The following is a 25,795-nucleotide window of genomic DNA, read 5'->3' as shown; positions in this document are numbered from 1 at the left end:
ACGTCGCTAGAATACTATTTGATAAAAAATTACATTAGAAAAATTAGAAAGGTAAGTCAACAGATAAAGATATATAGATAGAATATGAGATCGAAATTGAAATTATCATATTTAGGTTATTTGTTAAAAGTATATTTAATTGGTAAAAAGATGTGACCATCAGAAATGAGCATTACGAAGTCGTCATAAGTAGAAATACTAATTATTTATCGGGACTTATCGGGACTTTTAAATATTTCGGTCATATAACGCTTCTATTATTAGTATCATATCCTAGTAATTTCTAGACCCGTATACTTGGTGTCTATAGAAGACTATGCTTCGTGGAAGTCGATCCTAAACGCTTTGCAAAGTTTCAGAGTTTCAATCGAGTTTAATGGATTGTCTGACGCTATAGAAAATTAACATTATACCGTACTCCACTGTAAGCCATGTAACGCGACGCCAACTTTACGAACACCCACTTAGTATATGTAAATAGACGATTGAAACTATACTAAAATAAATTGCCCTTCTTCATCGAAAATTTAAAGAAAGGTCCATTACTTCTTAGAACATTTCTCTTCCATTTCTCGGATAGAAAATTTTCTACGAGATTCGTGTGTACACAAATCTTCCAATTATTCTTCTATGATAACAGAAAAATTGGAGTCCATCGGTAGAGGAAATTCTCCTTATTCCCGCTTCCCTCTTCAAACGAGAGTATAGTCTGTGGTATTTAGACGAGCGTACAAAGTTTTTCAATTTTCTATGTTATCTGTCTCAGCCTTTGTCACATCGAGCGTATTTCCACCGAGAAACTAAATGAAAACTAGGATGATTTTCCATTATGGCTGCGGAAATTTGAAATCTGGATTGTACAGGTGTCAGGATAAATTTATGGCAATAACGTCAGCGAGAAATTGCGTTTCGTTGCGGTAATGTCGCGCTCGCTCCTATTATTGTCATTTATCGACTGATATGTACAACTGTTGAATTAAAAAATTTGACTGCTTTGCGGCCATCGGTTCGGCGATTATTTGTCGATTAGTTCGATGGTTATTAGTGCGGAAGAGATAGGAGTTTTGTGACGTGAGGCAAATATACAGTGGTTAGCGAAAATATTCCAACAGTCATCATAGAAAATTCTCTGTTTATTACGTATAAGCTAAAATTCTGTTTATCAGATAGAATCGAGAGTAACATGTAATTCAAATGACAGTTTGGCAGAATATCTGATCGACTAGAGCGAAAATTATATTTTTATCGTGTCGTTATCAAACGTATAAAGCTATTAATCATGTATTTTATTCATTTATCATTTTATTTTACATTTTATGGGTCGTTGTTTGCCTGTAACATTTCTAGATATTGTTCTGAATATTGAAAAAGAACTTAGTTTTACCATTATACGTTATTCCCCTTTCCCATTATCGTCCTTATCCTGTATGCAATAAAAATCTAACAGAAATAATAATAATACTTCATCGCCCCGCGAGAAACAATATTCGACTGTCTTCCACGTTTTCACGGCACGACCCGGTGAAATACGAGTCGATTAACGGTCTCAAGGTGGAAAATCTGAGAAATCCCATTCCGGGTTCTATTCCCGAACACATATCGAGATTCTAACAAATAGCCATACGTATTCGCCGGCGAAGGTAATATTTTCCCTTGGAACAGCCACGGACCAGAAAGAAATATTAAAATTCACGGGATACGGAGTAGCCGTTCGAGTGTTTAATCGGAAGATGCACGGCGCGATAGTGGAATTACCATAATGCGACTAGGGGACGACAAAGTTAGGCGAATGTGCACCCAATCAAGAGTCGTGGCTATCGTATATACTATATCGTATATATATATAGGAAAGAGACAGGGATAGGGGAATGGAAGATAGAGAAACGTATCGTGGAAGGGACGAGGCGAATAACGATAAAATATCTTGGCCCTTGACGTAAAGAACGATCGTAAACTGCAGCCAGCACGCACACGAGTAAATATATACAAACGTATAATCGTCCTACAGTTAGTAGTATTGTGCGTGTTTGTATATTATGTTTCAATGTATTTAGATATTCGTATGTTGCTTGTATAAGTGTATCTCTGTATATGTATATGTACAGGGTGTTCTAATTGGAACAAGCTGTAGCTCTGGAACGGTAGAAGATGGAGAAGAACTTTATTGAACGAAATTAAACAGTGAGTCTCAGAAGTATTCTTCCAAATTCCCTCTAAATGTTATAACGAATTCCTATTTTTCAGCAAATTACATGTTAATTAAAACCGTAATTATACTACGATATATTCCTACTAATGAACATTGCAGGGTATATATTATTGTTAAAAAATATTAATCTTTTAGATTCAATAATTGCAAAGGTACGAATACTTGTGTGACTTACCGTGTCAATTTCATCCATTGTAAAAGTGATTTTAAAAATTTTTCAATCGCCTCTATTCTTTCAAATAAAACTATAAATTTGTTACACACGCTTCAGTATTTTATGTATGTTGATCTAGTCACGCGAGGCACCGTGTGTACAAACACATACAAGCATACTCAAACGTATACAAACGCACGCAAGTACACGCGTTGCTACTAACTGCACGATTCACTCCTCTTCGATTGTGTTCCTTTCTCTTCCTCACTATTTCCCGCTGTCACTGTTTCTCCAATGTAAAGTGATAGATCCCGAAGCAAAGCACTCGTTCGATTGCGCAGGATTTCGTTGAGTTAAAAGTGCCCTTTTCCACTCCACTCCACCTCCACCGTTCCTCGATAATCGACGAACCTTCCGAGAGGAATTCATTCGGTTTTAGTTCCTCGACCCCGCCTCGAAACTGATTTGCATTCGTCCGGTTTTACGGTCGTCGCGTCGGCCTGCTCGATCACGCAGGATTAGCAAATTCCGCCGCTTAGATCGAATTCGATCGACGCCGGCGAATCGTTGCCAGGTATTGGCCGGTTGAGTTAAGAGATAGTTGGATCCAGTTTTCCAGGCGATATCAACGGGATTAGGTTTCGTATCGAACCATGCATGATTCTTGGTTTAACGTTTTTGATTTATTAGAAAGGGGATATGTAAAATTGTGTTTGGAGTTTGCGGATATCGTAGAATTTTGACGTGTCGAAGATTTTCGTTGCACCGTTTCTTGATATTTTTTGTCCTGCAGAAGTACAGCTTTTAGTTTTAAGCACGTGATCAATCTCCTGGTTTGTTACATCGAATGACAGTCGCGATTTAACCAAATATTAAATAATCTGCTACAGGGAAATTGTGAAACGACAGGTGAGAATGAAAAGTTAAATATTCGCAATTCTGCGAGATGAAAATTTCGAGATAGTTTGACAATATGTGCAGAATGAAATCTCAAAAAACCTAGTTTTCTTAACATGTATCTTTGGAGGAATTAATTAATTAATCAAGCGATATCGCAATACAAACGCTTTACTAATTGCTTTATCGGTTGTATTTGCAGACAGTTTCATGTATATTTTTCTCGCGAATTGTATTTACGAGATGTTGTTTGCGTACAAACATGAAGTAAACATATATTCGTTTACAGCGTTCAGGTTCCGTTTCTCTTTTTTTTCCTTTTTTTTTTTTTTTTTGGAATGCATGTCGGAATTTGATCCGTTAATAGCAAAGCGAAATACGCGTTAAAGCGCGATATATAATATCGTGAAACAACCAATTGTCGGCTGGAAATTTTCGTTTAAATCTCAACAAGCGGGAAAAAGATGAAATGAAGAAGCAGAAAAATATTTTTATGATACAAAATTTTGAAAATTTGTGAATTCGTTAGGAGAGAGTCGTTTGACGTAGAATTAACGCGGAAGACGGAAAATGCGAAACTGAAATTCGCGTCGATGCGCGGCTTTAGCGTATTATATTTTTTAACAATCCCCGAGGTACCGCGAAGCGGGCAGGTTAAGAGATCTCGTGGGTCGAATGTATCCACTTTTAATGGCCGTGGCGTAATTAACCAGCTATACAAACTGAGTATAAATTTATCCTTGTTGTTAAGTCTTGGTCCTAAAGCATCGTCAAGGAAGAAATATAGAAATTGTTGTTTATTGTCCTGTTTCCTGATATATACGAGTAATATATAATTCGCATTTTAAAAAATGGAAGGCGTATAAAATTGAATGAAAAGCCCAAGAAATGTAAATATTAAATTATTCTATTCTTTCAACTATTCTTATTTCTTCCTTCAGTTTGACAAATTAGTTAAGAAATGAGCAATATTCACAGCAAACACATCTTACTTTTATACATTAACGGTAAACTATCAATTCACAATTCGTAATTATAGATTGATGATTATAATCGAGACGATGTAGCAAACATAAATAAATACAATACATTCGTAGAACAGTTCTCGAATAACGCTCTACAAAACTATGGTTAGCTAATTTTGATAACAATATATTTCACAACAGAATTGACAAAAACTGGTAGGATATAACCATGTTTCTATACCAATGAAACTCACCACCAATTTTATCAAAAGCACCAGCGTATTTTCTGTAAAAGCGAAAAATATGAAATCCGGCATTCTAACAATTTCAGTATCTCTATGGTCAATAATTATTTTTCATTTTCCGATTGGTCGATGCCGTGGTAAAAACTGTAAATATAGGATTCGGTATCGTAATCAAAGTCGGTTTCGTTCGATTCGCACGCACTCTCGTCGCGTGTTACGATGAAACGAAACTCGCCACTGGCGAGTTTTCGCTGCAAACAATATCCCGCGTTTCGAAGGACCGAATCGTTTGAATTTTCCAATAGTCAAATAGCATCGCTTGTTTTTGTAATATATCGCTTATTTCGTGACCGGACAACGTTCGAGCGGTACAATACGATACGATACTGTGTGAACAAACTAACCTGAAACGCGCGGAGATCATCGGATGAAAAATGACCGAAGAAAATTCTCTGGCGATCGCGAACCGGCCAAACGGCATTTGAAAATAGTGTGGAAAAAAAAGGTTGTAGTAGAAGGAAATTTTCATTGGAGGGTGCAAACCTCTGCCACTATGCATTGAAGAGGTGGAGGCGACCGCGACTGCGCCTATATCAGCTTCCGGTGGTCCGGATGCGAGAGCCTATCGTTCTCTTTTTTTTCTCCCCTCTGTATTTTTTCCCCTATTTTTCTTCTTTTTTTCTTTTTTCACCCTACCCCGCGTTTTGCTGTAGTAACGACAGCAGATATTTGCGTTGCTGTTATCGAATAGCATTGCTTTGGATAGAATTTATTTCACTAGGTAGCTCGGCCGAGATATAATTGTGTAGCTCTAATGAGCGACGCGACTGTGGGACTTGAATATCGCGTTTAGAATGATGAACGAACGATACTGAAATTTAGAACAGTGGAACTTTATTCTTATAGAAAATTTGTGGATAATTTAGATTATGGCTTTATAGTTTTTGTTTACTCTGATATTTGCCTTTGAGCTGACAGCTAGCCTTTGGTCTTCTGTACTTTTAAGCTTACTGTTATTATTTATTATTTATTAATTTCTATTCATAATCAAAGAGCAAATTTTGAACGCAAAAGTAAGTTAACTAGGCGTAAACAGGAGTCTGATCGTTGACCGACATATTTCACTTAGCATGTATCTCGGTGCTTCATTTAGATCTTAACTATATCGCTAATTATTTTTACTATGATGTATGTGACTAGTAATTAGTTTTCATCAATTGTACATATAAAGTAGAATATACTGGTCTATGTCTGAGCAATGATTGACTTATTCCACGTACCACGTATCTCGGCGTAATTTTCTTTTAATATTCTTATCTTTGATACCGAGCTCTATTGTTAGTTATTTTTATTATTATTTGCCTAATTATCAATTTGTATTCTCTTTTTTAATAATATTTTTCTCTCGACTTTTATGATCGATCAAAGTCCCTATCGAGTATATTCGAACAGAAACATAAAGCCGGAAGAAAATCAGTCGATTTTGACGGATTCGTCTTGTGGCAAGTGCTCTACGTAGCTTTCAATCGTATCGAATAAAAAGCTGAATTCTTCCTACGATCCATCGATAGGAGAGTAACGGTTTGTGGAGTATTGTGACAGCCTGCCATTATTCTTCGCCGCTGCATGCCGGTCGCTGTTTTGCCGGATCCATTCTATACGGCACATATTTCAAGCACGCAGGCAAGTGGAAACCCGCGGAAGTTACGAATAGATAAGTTATTTTCCTGCTTCGAAAATCGACCACGATCGGTTTGCTACCAGGATGGCCGATTTCTTAAGCGCTCGTTATACGAAACACTAACTGTTTCTATGGTTAACCGTGGATTTACGTGCGTTCTCTAAAATTCTTAATTCTGTTGGGAACACAAACACAAGCATTTTCATTAGTATCAATAATATATCATGGCATATTTAAAGAATAATTCGTAGAGTATAAATGTTAAGAATATAAATTTTAATAAATCACCGACGGATTATCGTTTCGATGGCGTTTAAACTTTCTACATGATGTTATTAGAATTTCATTTAACTAGCTCAAAGTAATAAAATCCACGAGTAAAATAAATGATTTGAAAAATTTTATGATATCCAGACGAATGAAACGCTTTATTCAATAAACAAAGCTTTTCATCTTAATGAGATCCCTATCTGAAATCGTTTCACGCGACAAGCCTCTAACGATTCATCTGAAGTAACAGTTCCTCTGTTTATGGCTTATCTTATCCTCTCGCTTATCTCGTCTTGGCCCTTGCAAAGCCATTTGTTAATCAGAAACGAACTATTTTTCCATCGGTAAAAAGCTTCGTATTGCAACGCGTGTATTTCAAGTACTAGAGATTTGTCGAGACTGTTTAAAGAAGTCACTACATCCGTCCAGTCGAACACATTTACAAAAATTGCAAATAAAAGGTACAAAATGTAGGAATGGTGGCAGAGAAGGTTACATAGAACTCGAATTGTTAGAGGCACTAGCGATACGTACCACCGTCCCTAGGGATAGCCCTTTCGCTTTCGCAAGCTGCGACACCGCGCTCTATTTCTATTTTCTAGTTGGGTTTCATTTAATTTTATTTTGCCTGCTGCGCGTCGTTTGGAGTTTTTAACATTTTTAAATCGTAGCTCCTGGTGTTCGTTTGTACAGCCACTCTACTCGTATGTCTTCTGGCAATAAGTTGCAACTGTGGAATTTTAGGAAGAGAAATTTAACGTTCTTTAGTGGCCTCCTTCTTCTATCTTCATTTCTCGCTTTTTCAGTACTTTTTCTTTTTCCTTTTTCTTTCTCATTCTTTCATTCCCTTCTTAAGTTCACTTATAAAGTTGTAAATGCAGCTCATTATTTCACTCGTCGTAATTAACCAGCACACTGATCCCTACAATAACAAACTCATCCAAAGATTCCTTTAAAACGCGATTGCAACTCAAGACTGGAGTCAAAAAAAGGAAACTTTTCCAAGCCATACAATTTCCTTCGTTATCTTCAAAAAGAATCAAAAGAAGAAATGATATAGTTCATTTTGATTGGTGGTTGTCGAGTTCTAATTTCATCTCCATCCAATTCTGGCTGATAGGAATTTTAAACCCTCGCGAAGACGAGTCACAGAAACAGCGAAAGAAGACGCGTAATGAAGGCTGGGGAGTTTTCACGAGCTTGAGAGCGGCATGCTTTCGTGTCAGCTTAAGAAACACTCCTTGATGATTCGAGTGAGATTACCCTGGATGTTGCCAGCGGCCGCGTCGGGACACGTTTTTCCCGGTTATTTTCCTTCGGAGACGTTCGTCTCGGATTTCGCCTACAATTTTATCCGAGTTAATTTCCTTCGCGGCGTTGTTCCCTATTTTTTCCTCCGCCGCGAATACAACCAAATCTGTCTGCATGCAGCTCGTAATAAAACACGATACCACTGAATGTAAAATACATTACTCGATCCACGGAGATTCGTTTTCCATCTTTTTCCCTCCTTTCTTACTTGAATGCCAGCTGTCAATTTTAGCGAGAATCATAGTATCGCGATTAACCTTTCGAACACGGGACCAACAAGTCATCTAGAGCTTTTTACCGGAGGAAATACGTGGCGACAGATGGCGACCCATTAACGAAGCTAGTAGATCATCCTTGTTTGACAGAGGCTAGAAAAACTGGCTCGGATAAGGGTGTTTGAACGCTTCTTGCTTGACGAGCTTGGGTTTCTTGTTATTAGAGGATTTTATGAGCCTGTTGTTTTATAGTCACTTTTGGAAGAAGATCTTTTAATTATTATTTTGCAACGGTTATATTTAGTAGTTACCTGGGATAAATTATTAACAAAGAACTTCTGAATATAATTTTCTTTTTGAGAAATTATTTGATTTTGAACGAACTTTAAAAGAAAATCTAATTATTTTGTAGTGGCTAAGTTCGAATAATTTCTGAGATAGATTAAAAGAAAAACATAGTTTAAAGAACATTTTTCGGAAGGTTATTAATTTTTAATAATTTCGGAGGAATAATTTTTTAGAATATTTTGAAATAACTAGTTTGCAACGATTACATTGAATACCGTTCTGGGATAGATTAACAACAGTGAATTTCTGAATGGAATTTTTTATAAGGTTACTGTTTTTTCGAATAGTCCCTTTGTATCGTTGAAAGTATGCAGAATGGAGAAATAACGTTGTTCACCTGATACACCGTGCACAATAAAGTCATAAAGTATCTAAGTATTTGCTATCGCGGTGAGCATAAAACAGCGCAGCGTTTCATTTTAAAACAAGTTATTGCCATGGTATCGTAGCCCCCCTGATACCCATGCAACTTTTACGAACCACATTTTTTAATATCAGCAGATATTTCAGTCAAACAAAGTTATTGCCGCGTATCTTTCATCCCCCGCGAAAGATAGATAAAAAGGGAAAGAGAAAGAGAGAGAGAGAAGGACACTTGTAAAAGAGGACTTTGTATCCCATTTGCGTTTCGATTACACGTTTATTGACACACCGGAATATTCGACGGCAGTTTATCGGCCCTTCGGATATCGCGTGCTTCCACCAGCAGCCAGCCCGGATCTTTTCATACGGTATAAAACTCGCCAAGAATCGAGCAACCCGTACACTGCAAAAATTACTGGCAATTGGGGCTCATATCTTCGCAACGCATGACGGGCCAACCTAAATATCCGCCCCTATATATCCCTGTTATTTAATAAAGTTCCAAATCAAAGTGCCAATATTTTCATCCTACTGAAACGTTATTGCTACCCTTTCCGAGTAGCGAACTGCTCTTTCACAGGGTTTATGCACCATTCATGACGAGGTAATTCATGACACACGTTTGAAACGTTTACAGAAATTCTTTCGATAGAGCGACCTAAACATTTAGGAAAAGGAATTTATGTAAAACCTCCGTTTGCGCAAGATTGATTAATATATTCACTGTGTACAAATCCGTACGTATTTTTACCATACATACACATATGTATATGCGATACCGATTCAGATATGCGACACAAATTAGAATTAGCATAGAAATAGCAATTATTAGTATATAACGTCAACGGCGAAACTCAAAATTGTTTCTTTTAACTGTGAATATTTATATTCAATTAACTTTACATAGAAAACACACGCATGTGTTAATTTCCGCATAATAAAGTACTTGTACTTATCCATTTTTCATACAATTTCTTTCGATACCATTGACGATAGTCGATCGTTGACCGCCAGTTGGCCAGAGTAATATTCTCAAAACGGCATCACTGACGATACGAGGCAGAACCAGTAGCTCCTGTGGGAGGGAGCATTAACGACGCCGGAGGGTGGTTTCGTTCAGCCGGGAATTAATTAACGAGATCCCGTGCGCGACGTAATGAAGACTCGACCGGAGGAGAGCCGGCGTAAATAGTGGAGCAATTAACGAAACGCTTATCTCCGCTCGCAAGGAGACAAGAAGAGGAAAAAGAAGCGCGAACGAAGGCAGGAAAACGGAACGACGCAACGGTCGTTGCGTGCGTGCCTCTTTCATTCGTCTTTACAGCCAGTTTCTCCTGCTACTGCTCCTCTTGAACGCGTCACGGCAAAACACCCCGAGCCTTCTTTCCGCTCTTCTTCTTCTTCAACTCCTACTCCCTTCCATCGCGCTTCGACTACTTTCTCTCACCAACCAACCCCGCCTTGTTGCCTCCCTTAACGCATCGCTGTACATCCCCAACGAGACTTACGTTTTACGCAAAGATCGCAATCCACGCGTGTAACGAGCTTCTCTGAGGGATGTAGTACACTTCTGGTAGAAAGTATTTGTAAGTATCTTGATTTTTTTTTTAGATTCAATGAATTAGGTGATTTTGATTGGGTAAATACTCATATATCGTATCATTTCATTTTGTATGTATTTTCCTTTCATTTACGTATGTATATCGTATCACTCTCGATTCAGTTCTATTTTTATAATGTTAACAGGTATTTCAAGTTCGAACAAAATATGAGAAGATTCTTTTATTAGTATACATGATTTGCATTTCAATGCGGCGTATTAAATATCTTAAAACATTAAAATGTTTGTTTGCTAAAATGAAAGCAAGATTTAAATATAAGAATTCAATGATAATGGGATTGAAAATGTCAGGTGTCCAACAAGTTTTTTAGGAAAAGTAAATATTGTGACAAAGAAAATAATTCTTCTAATTATTTTCATTTTAAAATTCTACATATTTTCGTAAACTATAAATCTTATTCGAAACGTTCAGAATAACGAACCTGCCTGTATACATTCAGTCGCAACTACCGTATGTAGTTTAAATTCAATAAAATCTTAGTTTTTTTTAACTTCAACGAACAATTTCAGCGAAGTAAATCCAGAGTTCCATAAAAAAATTGTGACCCGAAGAAACTGTATTGCTCTTCGGCAATCGCGTTGAATGACGATCGCGATTCCTGGTTCCGCTCGTAAAGCTCCTTCCTGCTCGCTTCGGCGTCATGATTTAGGACGCTGGTAATTCTTCCGAGATGCTCGGAAAATTTTTTTTTCCTTTCCCGTGACGAAATTTATCGCGCTGTAACTTACGGGAAGTAATGCGCGTTAAAGACGTTTCCGGCGAGAAGAACGCTCATACGTTTCGCGTTAATTTCCTTCTTCTTATTTTTCTTTTCTCTTTTTCTCTCTCTCTCCCCCCCTTTTCTCTTACTAAACGAGGCTAGTTACCGGTCAAATTTATTATTGGATTACTGGCCACCTTTTTAATGGCCATTTCGTCTAATTTAATCGGTCCTCTTACTGCACGATCGCCCTCGAGTTTCATCTTCGTGGGTTCGAATGCCACTGATTTCTTCCATTCGATATCGCTTGGTTAGGAAAATTATTTAATGCAAAATGGTGATAAATATTTAGTCAGAAAATTCCAGAAGATTTTACTGTTCTTTAGGTATTAGAAACGTGTAGAAGAATATTGAAATTCTAGGGTGAAGTTTCGTCTGAATAATTAATTTGAAAAGTCCGTACCTTAATTAATAGCTTAATTTTCCTCACGATTTAACCCTCGTCCAGTGAAATGTGTAGATCATTCTTGTCACGAGAATGAGGATGAAACGAAGACTCAAATGAAAACATTTCTTATACTTAAGGAATTAAATTGTTTATATAATTTCGCACCACGTTAGCATGTAATATTGTAACACGTTCGCGAGTTAATTTACGATTGCACGTTGCGTATAATATCTTTTGCAAGCTAAGCTAAAGTTATTTAACTACGATATATTGAATATACAAGTTAAATTCCATTAATTTCAGCCTCTACTACGCTACTCATGTTCTTCACGCGTAGTTCGCAAAACTTTCCCACGATACTACAAGACAAGGAGTTAAAAATCGATGAATCGAAACAGGCCATTACTCGACGACAAAGAACCGCGCAGCAGCTCCTAAATAACAAACTTTCTAATAATCTCTACAAATTCGAGCATCCTCGATACACCAGCCGTTGGACCACCTTTACAACCATCTCGCGCACAGAACAAACACCGAGTACTGTAAATCACCCTGTAGTGTATCGTACAACCTTCCACCGAGATCGTCTTTCAACTATCTTCCCTTGCCTTCTCCTGGCTATTGTTTTCATCCCACGGAGAGGGTAGTTGGAAAGTTACCGGGCAATTTCTCGACAGGAAGGGATGCAGCGTTGCTTGCACGCATATTGTGTATTGGCGCCGGCCACCCCTACGCACGGCTCATCGCTTTCTTCGTCGGTTCTCGAACGCGTCCCATTCAAAGGGGGATGCTCTGCCAAGTCGTACGTCGTGATCGCCACAACAATGCGGCCAAAAGTTGTCCAAACTCTCGCACCGTCTCCTCTACGCCGCCAAAAGGGTCGAACGAGGTCGTGAGGGTGTGAGTGAGGGCAAGAAGAAACGGTGCAAGTTGGCGGCGGTCGAGCCACCCCCGTGTCGGGCGGCGTGAACACGCCGCGTCGTAAATCGACGCTGGAAGTTCCGTTGGCTGGCTTGTAGACTCGCCCCGCCCCCTCGCCATCCTCGCGGCCGGAAAACTGTGAAAGTTAAATTAATTAGCGGAATCTCTATCGGAGCGGCGCGTTCGGAAAAGGTTCCGCGATGTTTTCGAAGCGGTGCGCCTGTTTGATCGATGCACCCGTACCACTTCGCTCCTGAAGTTAATTTCCTTGGCCGACACCAACGGCGAATTAATAAACGGGAATGATCATGGAATTTTTGTAATAACGAATGGAACTAAGTGTTGTCGATGAAAGTAGCTAGGAAAGAATGGAGAAATTGAGTGTTTCGGGTGGTCTGACTAGTATCGCGCCGTTCTACTTGCAGTGGATCGCTCGAGCTACGGGCTGTTGTTGAACGAAATAAGTGGACAAAAAAAGAAAATTGAGTTTCGGTGGCCTGATTAGTATCACACTATTCTACTTACTGTGGATTACTCGAGCTAGGGGCTGTACATTGAAGGAAATAAATAGGGATATAAAAAAGGGAAAAATGAGAAAATTGAGTGTTGCGGGTGGTCCGATTATCGCTGTATCACGCTATTCTATTTACTTTAGATTACTTGTTACTATATATGTGGAAGTTATTCTTTCAAAAAGCTGATTGTATAATGATTTTCGTATCTATTGTGCAATTTTTGCCAATATTATTCATATGTATCGTTAATTCTTGTTTGAGAAATTAAAGTAATACAGTTTAATAATAATACTAAAATTTGATGCAACGTATTCAATTTAAATTCCAAATACGTAGAGGGTGAATTATTTTGTAGAAGCTCGGACATACATAATTCACCGTAGCCTGAATGATGCACTTAACAAGAAACGTTGTCCCTTTATTACAACAAGAACACGATATATAATATCCTTTAAACTACGTTAAAACGTATCTCTTCGATTATGAAAGTGGTCTGAGAAAACGTCCATCTGCTTCCTGCTTTCATTACATTCTCGTAAAAACCTAAACTAAGTCAGAACGCAAAAAATATCCGCTGACCCACAAAGTACCATTTTCACGCTGGCAGTTCGTTTCTTGTCCTTTCACGAAGCTTTATTCCTCGTTCATTACGAAGATGACCTGATAATTTTGCGAAACGAAGGTCGAATGCGTGAATTGAACAGCCGAAAGAAGGTGTCTCGATACATCAAAACTGATTTACCTCGTACGGGAAGGACGCATCGCGAAGAGGGCGGAAGCGAGCCTTTTTCAGCGGAGAGCGACGTCCTTCTTACGTGCTCCGTAGCCAGTGTAATGGGCAAAAAATTGTACTTCATGGCGGCGGTCTAATGAGATTTTGAATTATGTTGTAGTTGCTCCACGCTCCTTGCCACCCCGGTCTCTCTCGATTCATCACCTCGACCCTCTCGCGCTTCTCTCTCCCCTTCCCATCTTCCTCGTGATTATACGCGACCAGATTACTGTGAAGCATGGTCGTGCTGCTTCTCTGGGTCTTCGTAAAAATTATTGTTAGTGCAGCGATGTAATTTTACAGGATTCACGAGTAAAATTTATAAGTTAGAGCGCTAATATCATGTCCTCTTAGAGCTTTGCTTTAAAATGGTAGGTGGATGCTCCATTTTTTAAATAAAATATTTACAGTTAAGTATTTAATATGTAACTATTTATTTAAATATACTACAGGATATTTAAATTTGATAATTGTCCTAAAGAAGTGAATTTTCACCGCAAAAAAGTCTTCTACTCTAAAAACTAACGAATGCACCGAAATCCTAGAGCCTCCGAATAATAAAACCCACGTTTCCTTTACCTCGTCAAACATATCCGAATTGCTAAGCGAAATCCAAATAACGAGATCCAACTACCAACCTTCGAAAGCTGATATAGTCTGCGAAATAGTTAGAAGGTACACAACATCGACCTCAAGCCCACGTCAATGGTTGTAAAAGAAAATTCCAAGAGGAATTCCAAGGACCTCTCTGGACGCCTCTTCGATTCGTCGTCGCTTCTAGTTCCGTGGCGATGCACCTGTCGCCGATACACGACGAAGCGAAGATGGGCTGAAATCGAATTCGTAATTCCGGCTGACGTGGCGAGAGGAAACAGCCGAGGCCTGGGTGACACGTGGGAAATCACGGTAACCAGTTCCATGTATTTCTTTCGTTTCGATCGGTTCGCGAATTTCTGGTGCCTCGTTGCCTCCCACCTTCTTCGTCTTCGTCGCCCTTCGTGTTCATCCACGTTCGCGAGTCTGCATCGAGGTCACACGAAGCTTGTCGATACGATTTCTGGGTCGACGGAATTTCCCACGAGTAATCGAATCGCTGTCGACGGAACACGCGGCCGTGTTAACGATAATGGCTACCGATAGCTCGCAGACCTGCCGAGGTGTTATGTGCCATCGTGATATTTCTCAGACGACGAGGTGTCGAGAAGTTTATTAAAAATTACATTTACCAGCAGTGTCGGAGGGACGTGGTATGTTAGTAATGTACCAATGCTGGGTTTAACCCTGTCACGTCTCTCGGGTTTTCATCCGCGTTCGAGTTCTCCTATATTTTTAGAGATTTTTATGTTTTATGATTTATTTACGGAAATGGTTGGCGCGTGATTGCATTGAAAAGATTTGAAGGATTGACAGAATGAAATATACACTGGCTCGCGAAAGTATTTCAAAAGTTTTATAACCATAATGTGTTGGTTATATAAAGCATTTTAAAGTTTCATTGACACTGTAATGAGACACAACTATTATGACTACATTCGTCGAATTTGAAACAAATCTAGATTTTATATAGAAATTCTGAGATATTTATGGGAAACATATATTTGGTGAGAAATTAACATATGGTGTAAATAGTATTCGAAGCATATAATAATTGTTAAATTCAATCAATGAAGCTCTTTTTAAAAGATCTACATCTTTGGATCCGACAGGTTGTTTTCATTTTCAATTATATTAAAATTCGTCCTTTCAATCATAATTTCGCAGTAAAATCAGAGAACCAACAGAAATATACCTATCATAATTTTCTCCTGCGATCTTCAGACATAAACATTATTCTTCTTCGTTCAAAGCATCCTTCCCCTTCTTACGTTATAATAAATAGAACCAAAGAAACGAAAAAAATTCTTTTCAATTTCTTAAAAAGCCACAAACTCATTGTTTCTGCTACCAAAATGGTCAATGAAAACCACGAATTGCCAAGTAATCCAAAACTCCTCAAGCTTCTATAGAATACCATACAAATCTCGTTCACGCTACGCTCAGATTATCCACCGGCTGCCACGAAAAAAAGAAAAAGTAAGAAAAAGAAAAACGAAGAAAGAAGGTCGTCCACTTTTTTTTACGAGACGTTTCATGCGGCAGAATAAAGAGAGGATGGGGAAGAAACGGGGACGAGCGCGTTCCCGTGGGCGAAAACGCGTCCACGCGCTCGTTCCCCGCGGTATATCGATATTCGCGACACGTAAACGGAATTAAATTTCCCGCCGTTGAAAATAAGGAATGTCTAAATGAAAATCGACATTCCGTCGGGGTGGCGGCGTGAAAGTGGATAGGGTAATCTCGATGACATAGTGGACTAAGAGGAGATTTCCAACACAGTGGAAATCAGGGTAGTCGTCTCCAATATATATTCGCACCCACCCTGGCGACGCAGGAAACGAAGGAGAGACACAGAGACACAGGCAGATACGGAGAGAGAAAGAGAGAGAGAGAGAGAGATCGAAGGAGGTTTGGTGATCACTCACACATTCCTAGGAATCCTTTCTGCGAGCATGTAGGTCACGCGACCTGTGCCGGATTCTGGGTCGTTGGAATTTCCTACAAGCAATCGAATAGACGACGAACGTGACACGATAATGGAGCGTCGAAGACGCTCGGAAACGTCAAGAGTACATCGATTACCGCAACGACGTCGTCGGATGTCCACGATGATGGTGTCTGGGAGAAGCTTGCAGATGTACGAGAGGATGTTGGGGTATAATCGACCTGGTCTCAGATTGAAACGTTTAAGACATTGTAATTTGGAACAGAATTGTGTTCTGAGGAATAGAAGAAATGGGAGGAAGATTGGAACGTTTACTAGATGGTAATTTAGAACAGAATTGCTTTTTAAGAAATTTTCGAATAATGTTGTTGTAAAATTACTTTTTAATCTTATTTGAGAAATAATCAATTCTTGAAATAGTATAAATGTTTCATACTGGATTTTACATAAAAACTAAGTCGCTTTATTTCAAATTAAATGATTTATCTTTTATTCCACGAAACGAATGATTCGTCATATGCTAGTATGTTTATTTGCTTTTGATAGAATTTACGAATATGCAGTGTGTTTGTTTCTTACTAATACTGTTATACGCTCGCTACACCTGTTACTATCTACGCTCGTTTCGATTAACGTTCGCTAGTTTTATTACATGTTATTTCACGAACAAATTTTCAATTAACAGGTAAACTGATTATTTGCACAAACAACCTGCTTCTCAATCTATTATTCTCACAATTATTCGCTTAACGTTAAACTTCTTTAATTGACCAAATAATGAACACAGCATTAATTGGAATACATCATTTATCAGGCAAGTTGGACGGACAATTAAAAAATATTTGATTAAGTATAATATTTCCAATTGGTGTTTATCTCAACTTAAACTGTCTCACATTTAAAACCATTATATCGATTCTATGTAAAAGAACAACGGAAATAATGAAATAGTGAACATTACAAATTAACATAATTCTAAACTGATTAAACTAATATATTCCTGAAACTTCGTCATTCAAAATCCACCCAAACCGCATTTAAACGCGAAAATTAGGGGAAGGAGGCACGCCGCAGCTATTTCGGTGTCGTAGTTTCGTGTACCAGTTAGAACAATCCAGGCAGATCGTCGCGAGGACTCGAAATATAAAGGAAATCCCGAGGCGGCTGAAGCTAGTCGGCGATTAGGCAGCATCGAGCTTGTCCACATTTCCATGCACATTGTCACGACCGAGTAGACGATAGAGTTTCCCCGCAGTTGGCACGCGGCTCTCTTATATACAAGCTAAAGCCAAGTGGGCCGAGAATTTAAGGCCGAATTAAGTTGATAGTCCTGGCTCGAAACCGCGTGCACATTCATGCATACGAATAACAGAAGAGAATTTATTTTCGTATGAAAAACTCTCGTACCAATGGCACGCAATTTTAGGTCATTGCTGCTGGTCGTTCTCCTCGCGAATAACTTGTCGAAAATCGTTGCAACGTTCCTTTACCTCCTTCTCCTCCTCTTCTATTCTATTTTCTTGTATATTACAACTTGCGTAACTCATAGAGAGGTTGTTCAGTTTTTTTGCAAAGCAAGAGGCCTTGCCTTTGGTATTATGGCCAAATGCGACTGGTTTTGCATGTAGATTTTGAAACATCGATGTAGCGAGGAACGTTCGAGTCATCTATGTTTTAACATCTTAAAATTCAATCATGAACTTTGCACAGAATAATACAATTTATATATTGTGAGACGCCGTTAATGTTTCATACAGGAACGAAACTACTTTTCTGGTCCGACGAGAAAACGATCTAGAATGAATGATCCAGAAAATGAGCTATCTTACCCTCGTAGGAATTTTACCACCGGCTATCCTCTATGAAAATCATTTATTCCGTCGAGTAAATTTTGAATGAGAGAAATCCGCCACTACGACGTAGACGAAATGGCATTTCGCTGTCTCGCCAGCCGCCCCCTTTATTATGTGCACGATTTACTCTGGCGACAATTTTCATCCTTTTGTCACCTCCATCTTGAAAGCGAAGGACGCTTCCACGTGGATGTTAGGGACTGGAAGGTTCCTTTCCAGTCAGCGTAGAATTTGCTAAATTATTTGCCCTGTTTTGGTGTCATTGGTAAGAGAGTCTCTAATTTGAGAAATAGTCTGAGAAATTATATTTTACATCATAAGATACGTATGATACGGACGAAGCGATAGATTTATGAAAATATAACGGAACAGTGAAACCAATGAATTTATAGCTAATTTCACATTTTATCCAACACAAGTGTTTTACTTATGGCCAGCTATGTACTATGCGGATTTAAATTATAGATTTACTTGTTCTCTTCACATTATATATTTTTTATATTTATCGCAACATATGAAATTATCGCGAGTAATAGATGAGATTTAAATTAGGTTTAGAGATTTGGATAAAACGAGGTTTTTAATTTAATTGCAAAGTATCAAGACGAATAGAGTTTTGAAGCCAACGCATTGTATTTTATCTACCGATGTTCATCTATGTGGAAATTTCGCTATATTTGTATCATATACTATAAATGTTTCTCATTCCTCGCATTCTAGCATTCTAAAGAAGACTTCAACTTTCTCTGTGATTCTTTATCAATTCTGCTTTGCAACCTCTTCCCTTGTTCATATTCTATTGCACCTTCTGCTTTGATATAGTACACTTAGGTGCAAAGTGCTCCTTTTAAATGTCCGTATCCTTTCTCCGCGTTATTCGCATGATATTCTGTTTTCCACGTCCTGTTTTCTACGATTTCGAGTCCCTTCTTGGAATTTCTCCCCTGTCTAGTGCCTTGATGTCCATAGTACATGGCATTTACCATAAGTAAACTCTGTCTTTTAAAAAGACGACATAAAATGAGCCGTGATATTATTGTAAATATTTGATGTGTACTCAAGGATTCGTAAAAAGTTTCCACAAAAAGCATATTTCGGTTTTTTAAGTATAAATAAATATTATAATACCATGATGATGATGGTAGAAAACAGTAAACGGTATGTTAAAATCGCCATTACTAAACTACAAACATTTCCAGTTGAAGAGATGTGCAATTCCAAGGAGAACCATATTTTCATAGCAGCGAATCAATTAAACGTTAAAACTGTTCTCACACGCTGAATACTCGAAACGTAGTTTCATCGCGCATAGTTAATTACAGCTTTCATTACCATCATTCCCAAGCATTCTTCAGAAGCATCTCGAACATCAAAATCCCAACACCCTTGCTCTATCAGCTGTCAAGTACGTCGAGCCAAAACGCTAGCTCCAAAAATATTTCTCGTCACGCTTCTATCCTACTTTCCCCACCACTGTATGTCTCACCCCACTCCTAAAAATTCAATTGCTAATTTAAAATTACAAAACAAACGACCACCCTTAAATCCTGCCTGCGAAACCTTGCGGCTTTCAATTTGTGCCACGATCCAATCCCCTTTTCGCAAACCTCCAGAAAAAGCAAACTTTGGCGATTGTTTCTGATTGGAAAAATTGTTAAACTATATTTTTTAGAGATTGGAAATCACGAAACCATGGGTTAGGGGTAAGAGGTTGAATACGCGTGGATAATGAAAATTTCATTAAATTAATAAAATAATTGTAAAAACTTCATTCTTCTTATTTTAACGATTCATTGTTAGCTGAGACAACGTCGATCGCTCATCGTCTGCATTCTCTGTAACGCGATCGATCGTCGCGTAGAAACAGATCCAAGAATTAGTAGAAATAATCATCTTGTATCTATCTATTAAGCGGAATAAAAGTAAATAAAGAGAACAGAAGGACTGAGTTTGCAGTACAGTTGCAAAGTATGATTTTATTATTCATCGATTGCAGGTGCGGGAGCCGACGTCGGACGCGGCCGATATACTCCCCCGGGGGCTATTTAACAGCGCGGCCGAGGAACAGGGGATAAAGATCGACGATAGCTGCACCGGTATCACGCACACGAACACAAACACAGAAAGAGGCGGTCACACAGGCAGCAGGTAAGTTTAATATCTCCATGTAGCAAAGGTATACATTGTAACGCGGGGAGAAAGAGGAAGGAAGCCAAGATTATTGCTTCAATATTGCCCCAGTGTCAGGCGTCTGCGTAGCCTTCCGTTTCTCGACGCCTTTAGCTTCTCGAGTCTGCGACCACTCTTCCAGCGCCAGCGTGAACCCGAGTTCCGATGGGATGGCGGTCCACCAGCTTCAGGGTAGTTTAAGTGCTCGAAGGTTTCAACGAGCTGCGTTTATTCAGAGTTAGAGGGTCAGTTTGTTATTCCTTTTCGAAATGGTCGACTTTCGTTTGTGCACTTTACGGGAGGATTTCGGGACGTTGGGTTTTTATTTTAGCGTTCGTTTCTGTTGGATGTTTGCAGATCTTTTTTAGTAAGTTTCTTTGGTAAAGCGAACATTTCACGTTTCTTAGACTTTTTACCAGGGTTATGTAAAATAGTCGACAGACGCGTGAGATAGGTTTGCCATTAAAAAAGATTAATTACGTTAATTAAATGAAGATTCTCAATGAGCACACTTCCTCTTCCTACATTTACATATACAACATTTTAATTTACATATTACCACGATGTTGTAAAAAGTTCCTCGATCGTTCTACCATTAAATAAGAAGATAGTTTGCAGCAGCATCTAAGAATTAGAGCGAAAATTACCACACAGATTCCAATAAGCACACTTTCCTTTTAAGAGATTACATTTTAATTTACGTATTACTAGAAAATTACAGAAAAGTTTCCCACATTGATTTGCTTCCATTAGCCGTTAATTGAACGTGACTATGGAAGTTTCTGATCAAAGAATGACCCGATTATCAAGTTTACCAAAAAGCTTTCAACTCGAAGTCCAAATCTGTTCGAACTCGTGTCGAATCCATCGCTAGCATCTTGCAGCTTGAATTCAAGTGGGCACGTGTGTGTACGATGGTCGCGCCGTTATTAAGTCATCTCTTACCAGTTATATCGTCTCTGGCGAGCTCTTACCCTTGCCTCTTTGAGTTTCTACCGTTTGGTTCGAATCAAGAAGCAGAATTCAAGCGACCTCGCGTCCAGACCGCGTATATTTTATCTGCAAACTGGATTGCAGAAGTTATGTTCGACCTGAACGATTATCGGCACTTGGGAGATTGACGTTCATGCTTCAATTTGTCCGGCAAAGCTCTTTGTTGACCTTCCGCACTCTGTGCTTTTTCCTAACCCCTGGAACAGTAAATGCAAACCTGTTTGCACTGTTTAATCGGTATTGCGGTGCTGGGAATTTTCGTTTCCGAATAAACGTTCCAGCAAAGTGAATCGTCTTGGGGAATCCTTGCTATTGCTGTAATACGACTGTGGTCGCCCGTTGCGTTTTGCGATTGGGACATTCAGTTTACAGGAATTTCAATTTTATGGGGTGGAAAACTGCGATGAGAAATTGACACGATTAAGAATTTAACACCAGAATTGCTGGAATGGTGTATTTGTATTTTTCATAGGAATTTTATAGATTTACGATGCGTCTGTGTTTTACTCTTTTGAAGATTTGAATAACTTTCCATAAGATATTCAGATAAAGGCTTGTCCTCGTTCTTTCGTTGTACTCTTCTTTTTTATCTTGATTTTTTTTGACACACATTTTATAATTTAGTCTCGGTAGTTCTATAAAGCTTCGATTATTCTTCCTAATTTGTTTCTAATAAGAAAAGGAGGACGAAAGAGATTGGTTGTTCAATGATTGAAAATCGAACGTCTACGTGCATCTTCAGATTCATTTACCTTATCAATACAGTCACGATAGTTAAGACACATTATAGCCATAATATAATTTTTTAATATTTCGTATTACACGCATAATATATATTCCTAGAAGTGACATGTAGATGCAAGTATACAGAAAAAGTTTATATAAGTGTTCGAATTCTTTTTCGAGCTACAGTAATACACCCCCAATCCCTTCGATCTGCATAATCCCTAAGAATCTTTGAATCCTTTCCGAAAATAACGCCGGAACCCCTAAAATCCACATCGTTGGGTCGTCGTCAGAAAAACCATTGACCGTAGCCGTTGATGAATTAGCGGTGTTCGAACGAGAGCCAACAGGCAACAATCCCGCGGGCCAAGTCTCGGAGCATCGAGCGTCGTTTGCACGGTCTCTCCATTACGAGACACAAAGAAAATCCTGCAAAAAGACCGTGCTCGATTGGTGCACGGCTCTTTTCTGCCCTCGTTGCGATCACCATCGAACGACGATGTTGGAGAGAGAACGAGAAGGTTGGTCGGTGCACTGGTGTACCACTCGGTAGAGGTGGATGGACGCAGAGAGGGTTGGAGAGGATGGATCAATCGTCGTTGCGGAAGTGCGTTGATTTAGCAATCAGAGCAATGAGAAAGGGGTAGTGCGGCGGAGTGAGGGGATAGTAGGGAGGCAGTGGGCCAGTGTAAACGCAGATGGAAAGATGAACAAGCAACAGGAAAGAGAGGAACGAAGGGTACACACGGAAGGATAGCATCAGGAGATTGGGGGAGGAGGGAAAAAGGACCGTGTGCCTCTAGTAATTACGGTCGGTACAGCGGAATCATTTGTTTGCGCATTGTTGCCGCAAAGCATTGTTGCGCAGCGGAACGTTCCACCACCATCGGCCATCATCCCCCACCGTTGGGGGCTCGATTCATTCGCTTCATTCGCTTCTCTGGTTGTTCGACTGGTCGGCCCTCGTACCAAGCTTCAAACGCATTGTACCCTTTACGGGCCGCCTTCTAGCAACGATAGTGCGCTATATATTATACATGGTATAGTATACACAGTATAGTATAGTAGTATATATATATATATATATTGATTAGACTGGTACGTATGTATGCATGTGCTCATGTGTGGCCAATGCTGCTGGGATCAACGCTGGAGAAGTTGGACCAGACGAATTCGACTGCGATGACAAATTAAGCGGGCGAAGCTGCGGCTAACTAGTCCGTTGAAACAGCCCGCTTCGATAAAGAGCGCTTCCGGTGCTGTTTTCTGACTACAGTTCCAGCAAATCACTTTGGTGTTGCTGGATGATGCGTATCGTATACTGTCTAGATGGTAGTGTGGATGTTAAAAGTTTGGGCGATGGTGTTAAGATAGACTGTTAGAGATCGTATGGGAATATAATTGTACAAAGGGCAAAGAAATTTAGTATTCTATTTCAAATCATGAAATTGCGACAGAGAATAATGTTACAACATAGTCGATCGTGAAACTAAAGAGATGACACTTTTAAAAATTGAGCCTTGATTTATATACAAATATAAAGCCATCAAGGGGCTAAAGAAGTACACTGCTATAAGCTCCAAGCATTTCGTTCGATTAAAATATTTAGTTTATATATACGATACATACACCGCTATGATATTCAGTTTGCCGTATAAGGAGAAATATTCGAGCTAAAGGAAACGATAAATTATATCAACACGCATAATACGCACATAAAATTTATCTATGGTACTTTCGTAAGCCAGTAGAGAGTCTGGTGAATCGTAGTTGTATGATTGTATTACGTGCTCTTCCTCGTTTGAAAGAATGCAGAGAGTAAACCGTTTTTGATATGTTTTTCCAGCGACGCGTTTGGAGACGTTCCAAGCAGCAAGCATTTCGGTGTGAATTATATGAGACGTAGTCACTTTCTTCTGTGCCATCAAGCAAATGAGATTCCAGGGACAGGAGATAGAAAAAATGTTTCCAGGATCAGATCGTGTGCCTCTAATTTAATGAAATGCTGAAAGCTTCTGAGATTGCACTTTTATAGTCCCTTGATGATTTAAGGATTAACGTGTAGGAAATTTCAACTCCTCTTATCACGTCTTTGCTAAAACGTCAATGACACGAACCTCAAGAAAATAATTTCTTAATGAACAATAATTTCTTTATGAAGGCTATTCTATACCGACCAGTAGAGGAACGTATATATTTTGCAAAGATCGCAAAAGTATTTAAGCTGTCAATCATTCATCACATTAATAAATCTTAATATTCAGTGGAACCATCTTTAACGTTTATGTGTTAAAACGGCTACTCGTTTTATACTATACCTTTACTAAATACTTGCACATACTTATATAACATTCTGATATGTCTTCAGTAAATATCTATTGTAGTAACTTTCGTATTGATTTTCCGATTGCTTTCCAATTTTATCAATATAATCAGTCGTGTCTCCTTACAATACTAAAGAAATCTCAGAAAGTTTTTGCATGATACGCGTGATATATTTATAAAAATATTCCAGGGTAAGTTTAATTTTTCTACGATCCGTGTACAAATTTTCCAGAGTCAAATATCTTCGTGAGGTAGCCGTATCTCATAAATATTTTCCTATTCCTAGAAACCTAATCGTTTCGAGTGAAACGCCATAGAAAAAGGATAGAAAGTCACCAACTGAACATCGACGAATATTACAGCCGAATACCGAAAATATCCGGTCAACGATACGGCTTGCGAGTCTCTCCATTATTTCCGCGTCAGGTACGAGCCTTCACAGCCATATTAATTATCGAAGATGCCGACCAGACCTGGCGAAGCAATTTTCCCCTGAAACGGCTCGGCTGGCAGCGCCTATCGAGGCGTATCGATCCCGCGTCTCGAATATTCGATACCCCGCAATATTTCGTAATGGATATTCAATATTTACGATGGTGGACAAACGAACTGATCGACTGGCAGCAGAAAAAAAATCGCCAACGAGATCGCCAGCGTATGAAGTTCTGCAAATATTCTACGGGTAAAAGGGCGGCGCAAAACTCTCTGCCGTTGCCTCGAGATTGCTCGATTTCGTGACCGTTAAAAGGAAGCGTATCGTGAACCGGAATTTGCTTCCGAATTTCGTGATATTTCGGTGCACGAGGTGTCTGCAGTTTATCTTTTTTTCCTCTCTCTCTCTCTCTCTCTCTCTCTCTCTCTCTCTCTCTCTCTCTCTCTCTCTGTGAATATTCGTCACAGGATTGTTGAGGTTATGGATGAAATGGTAAACGATGCAAATGTGAAAAAATGGAAAAGGATTCATTTGAATGGGGAGGAACGTAAATGTCACGTAGAATAAAGTGAAAAGAGTTATAAATATCAGTTAACTTTTTTTCATTTTTAAGGCCATTATACGATACAGCTACTATCGTAAGTGTCTTCCAAATAATGGAAAAATGATATCTTGAAAAGCGTGACAATAGAATACAGACATCTTTACAGAGTTGATATCTTTAATTCCTATAAATTAATTTAATTAATTTTATTCTTTGTAAAGATTTTAAAACGCGATGCGATTGAAATATCAATGGAATAGCAAAGAATGAATTATTAAAGAGTACTGCAGACAACTTTCAATTGAACTCGTCTGAATGCTCAAAGTTAATTAAATAACGAGTATCCCTAAACTTCTCGTCAACCCTCTAAATCCAAATTCCGATCTCCAGCAAGGTGAAAGATTAGTTCAACAGGGCAACATAATTTAACAAGAAGTACAAATTAGACCGGAAGAACTAATCGAAGAAGTACGGCAGTAGCAGTTGCGAGGATAATAATTTGAGAAACTAAATAACAAAACGTAGATCCTCGGTAGAATTCCTCGTACCCGTATCAGTTCTATCCATCCAATTA

At 38.8% G+C, this 25,795-nt stretch overlaps 1 protein-coding gene across 2 annotated transcripts in view; it reads left to right on the top strand.

Moving 5' to 3' along the window:
* Positions 1 to 25,795, top strand: part of LOC117214510 (bifunctional heparan sulfate N-deacetylase/N-sulfotransferase) — a 366,996-nt gene that overhangs the window by 92,532 nt on the left and 248,669 nt on the right. For both annotated transcript variants that reach the window (XM_033460676.1, XM_033460673.1), the window contains exon 3: positions 20,028 to 20,179. The gene's annotated coding sequence lies outside the window, so the exon portion shown is untranslated. The remainder of the gene's footprint in view (positions 1 to 20,027; positions 20,180 to 25,795) is intronic.

This window comes from Bombus bifarius, unplaced genomic scaffold (genome assembly GCF_011952205.1).
Source record: "Bombus bifarius isolate JDL3187 unplaced genomic scaffold, Bbif_JDL3187 scf7180000009200, whole genome shotgun sequence".
In the NCBI taxonomy this organism is placed as follows: domain Eukaryota; kingdom Metazoa; phylum Arthropoda; class Insecta; order Hymenoptera; family Apidae; genus Bombus; species Bombus bifarius.
This window is presented reverse-complemented; position numbering and strand designations above follow the sequence as displayed.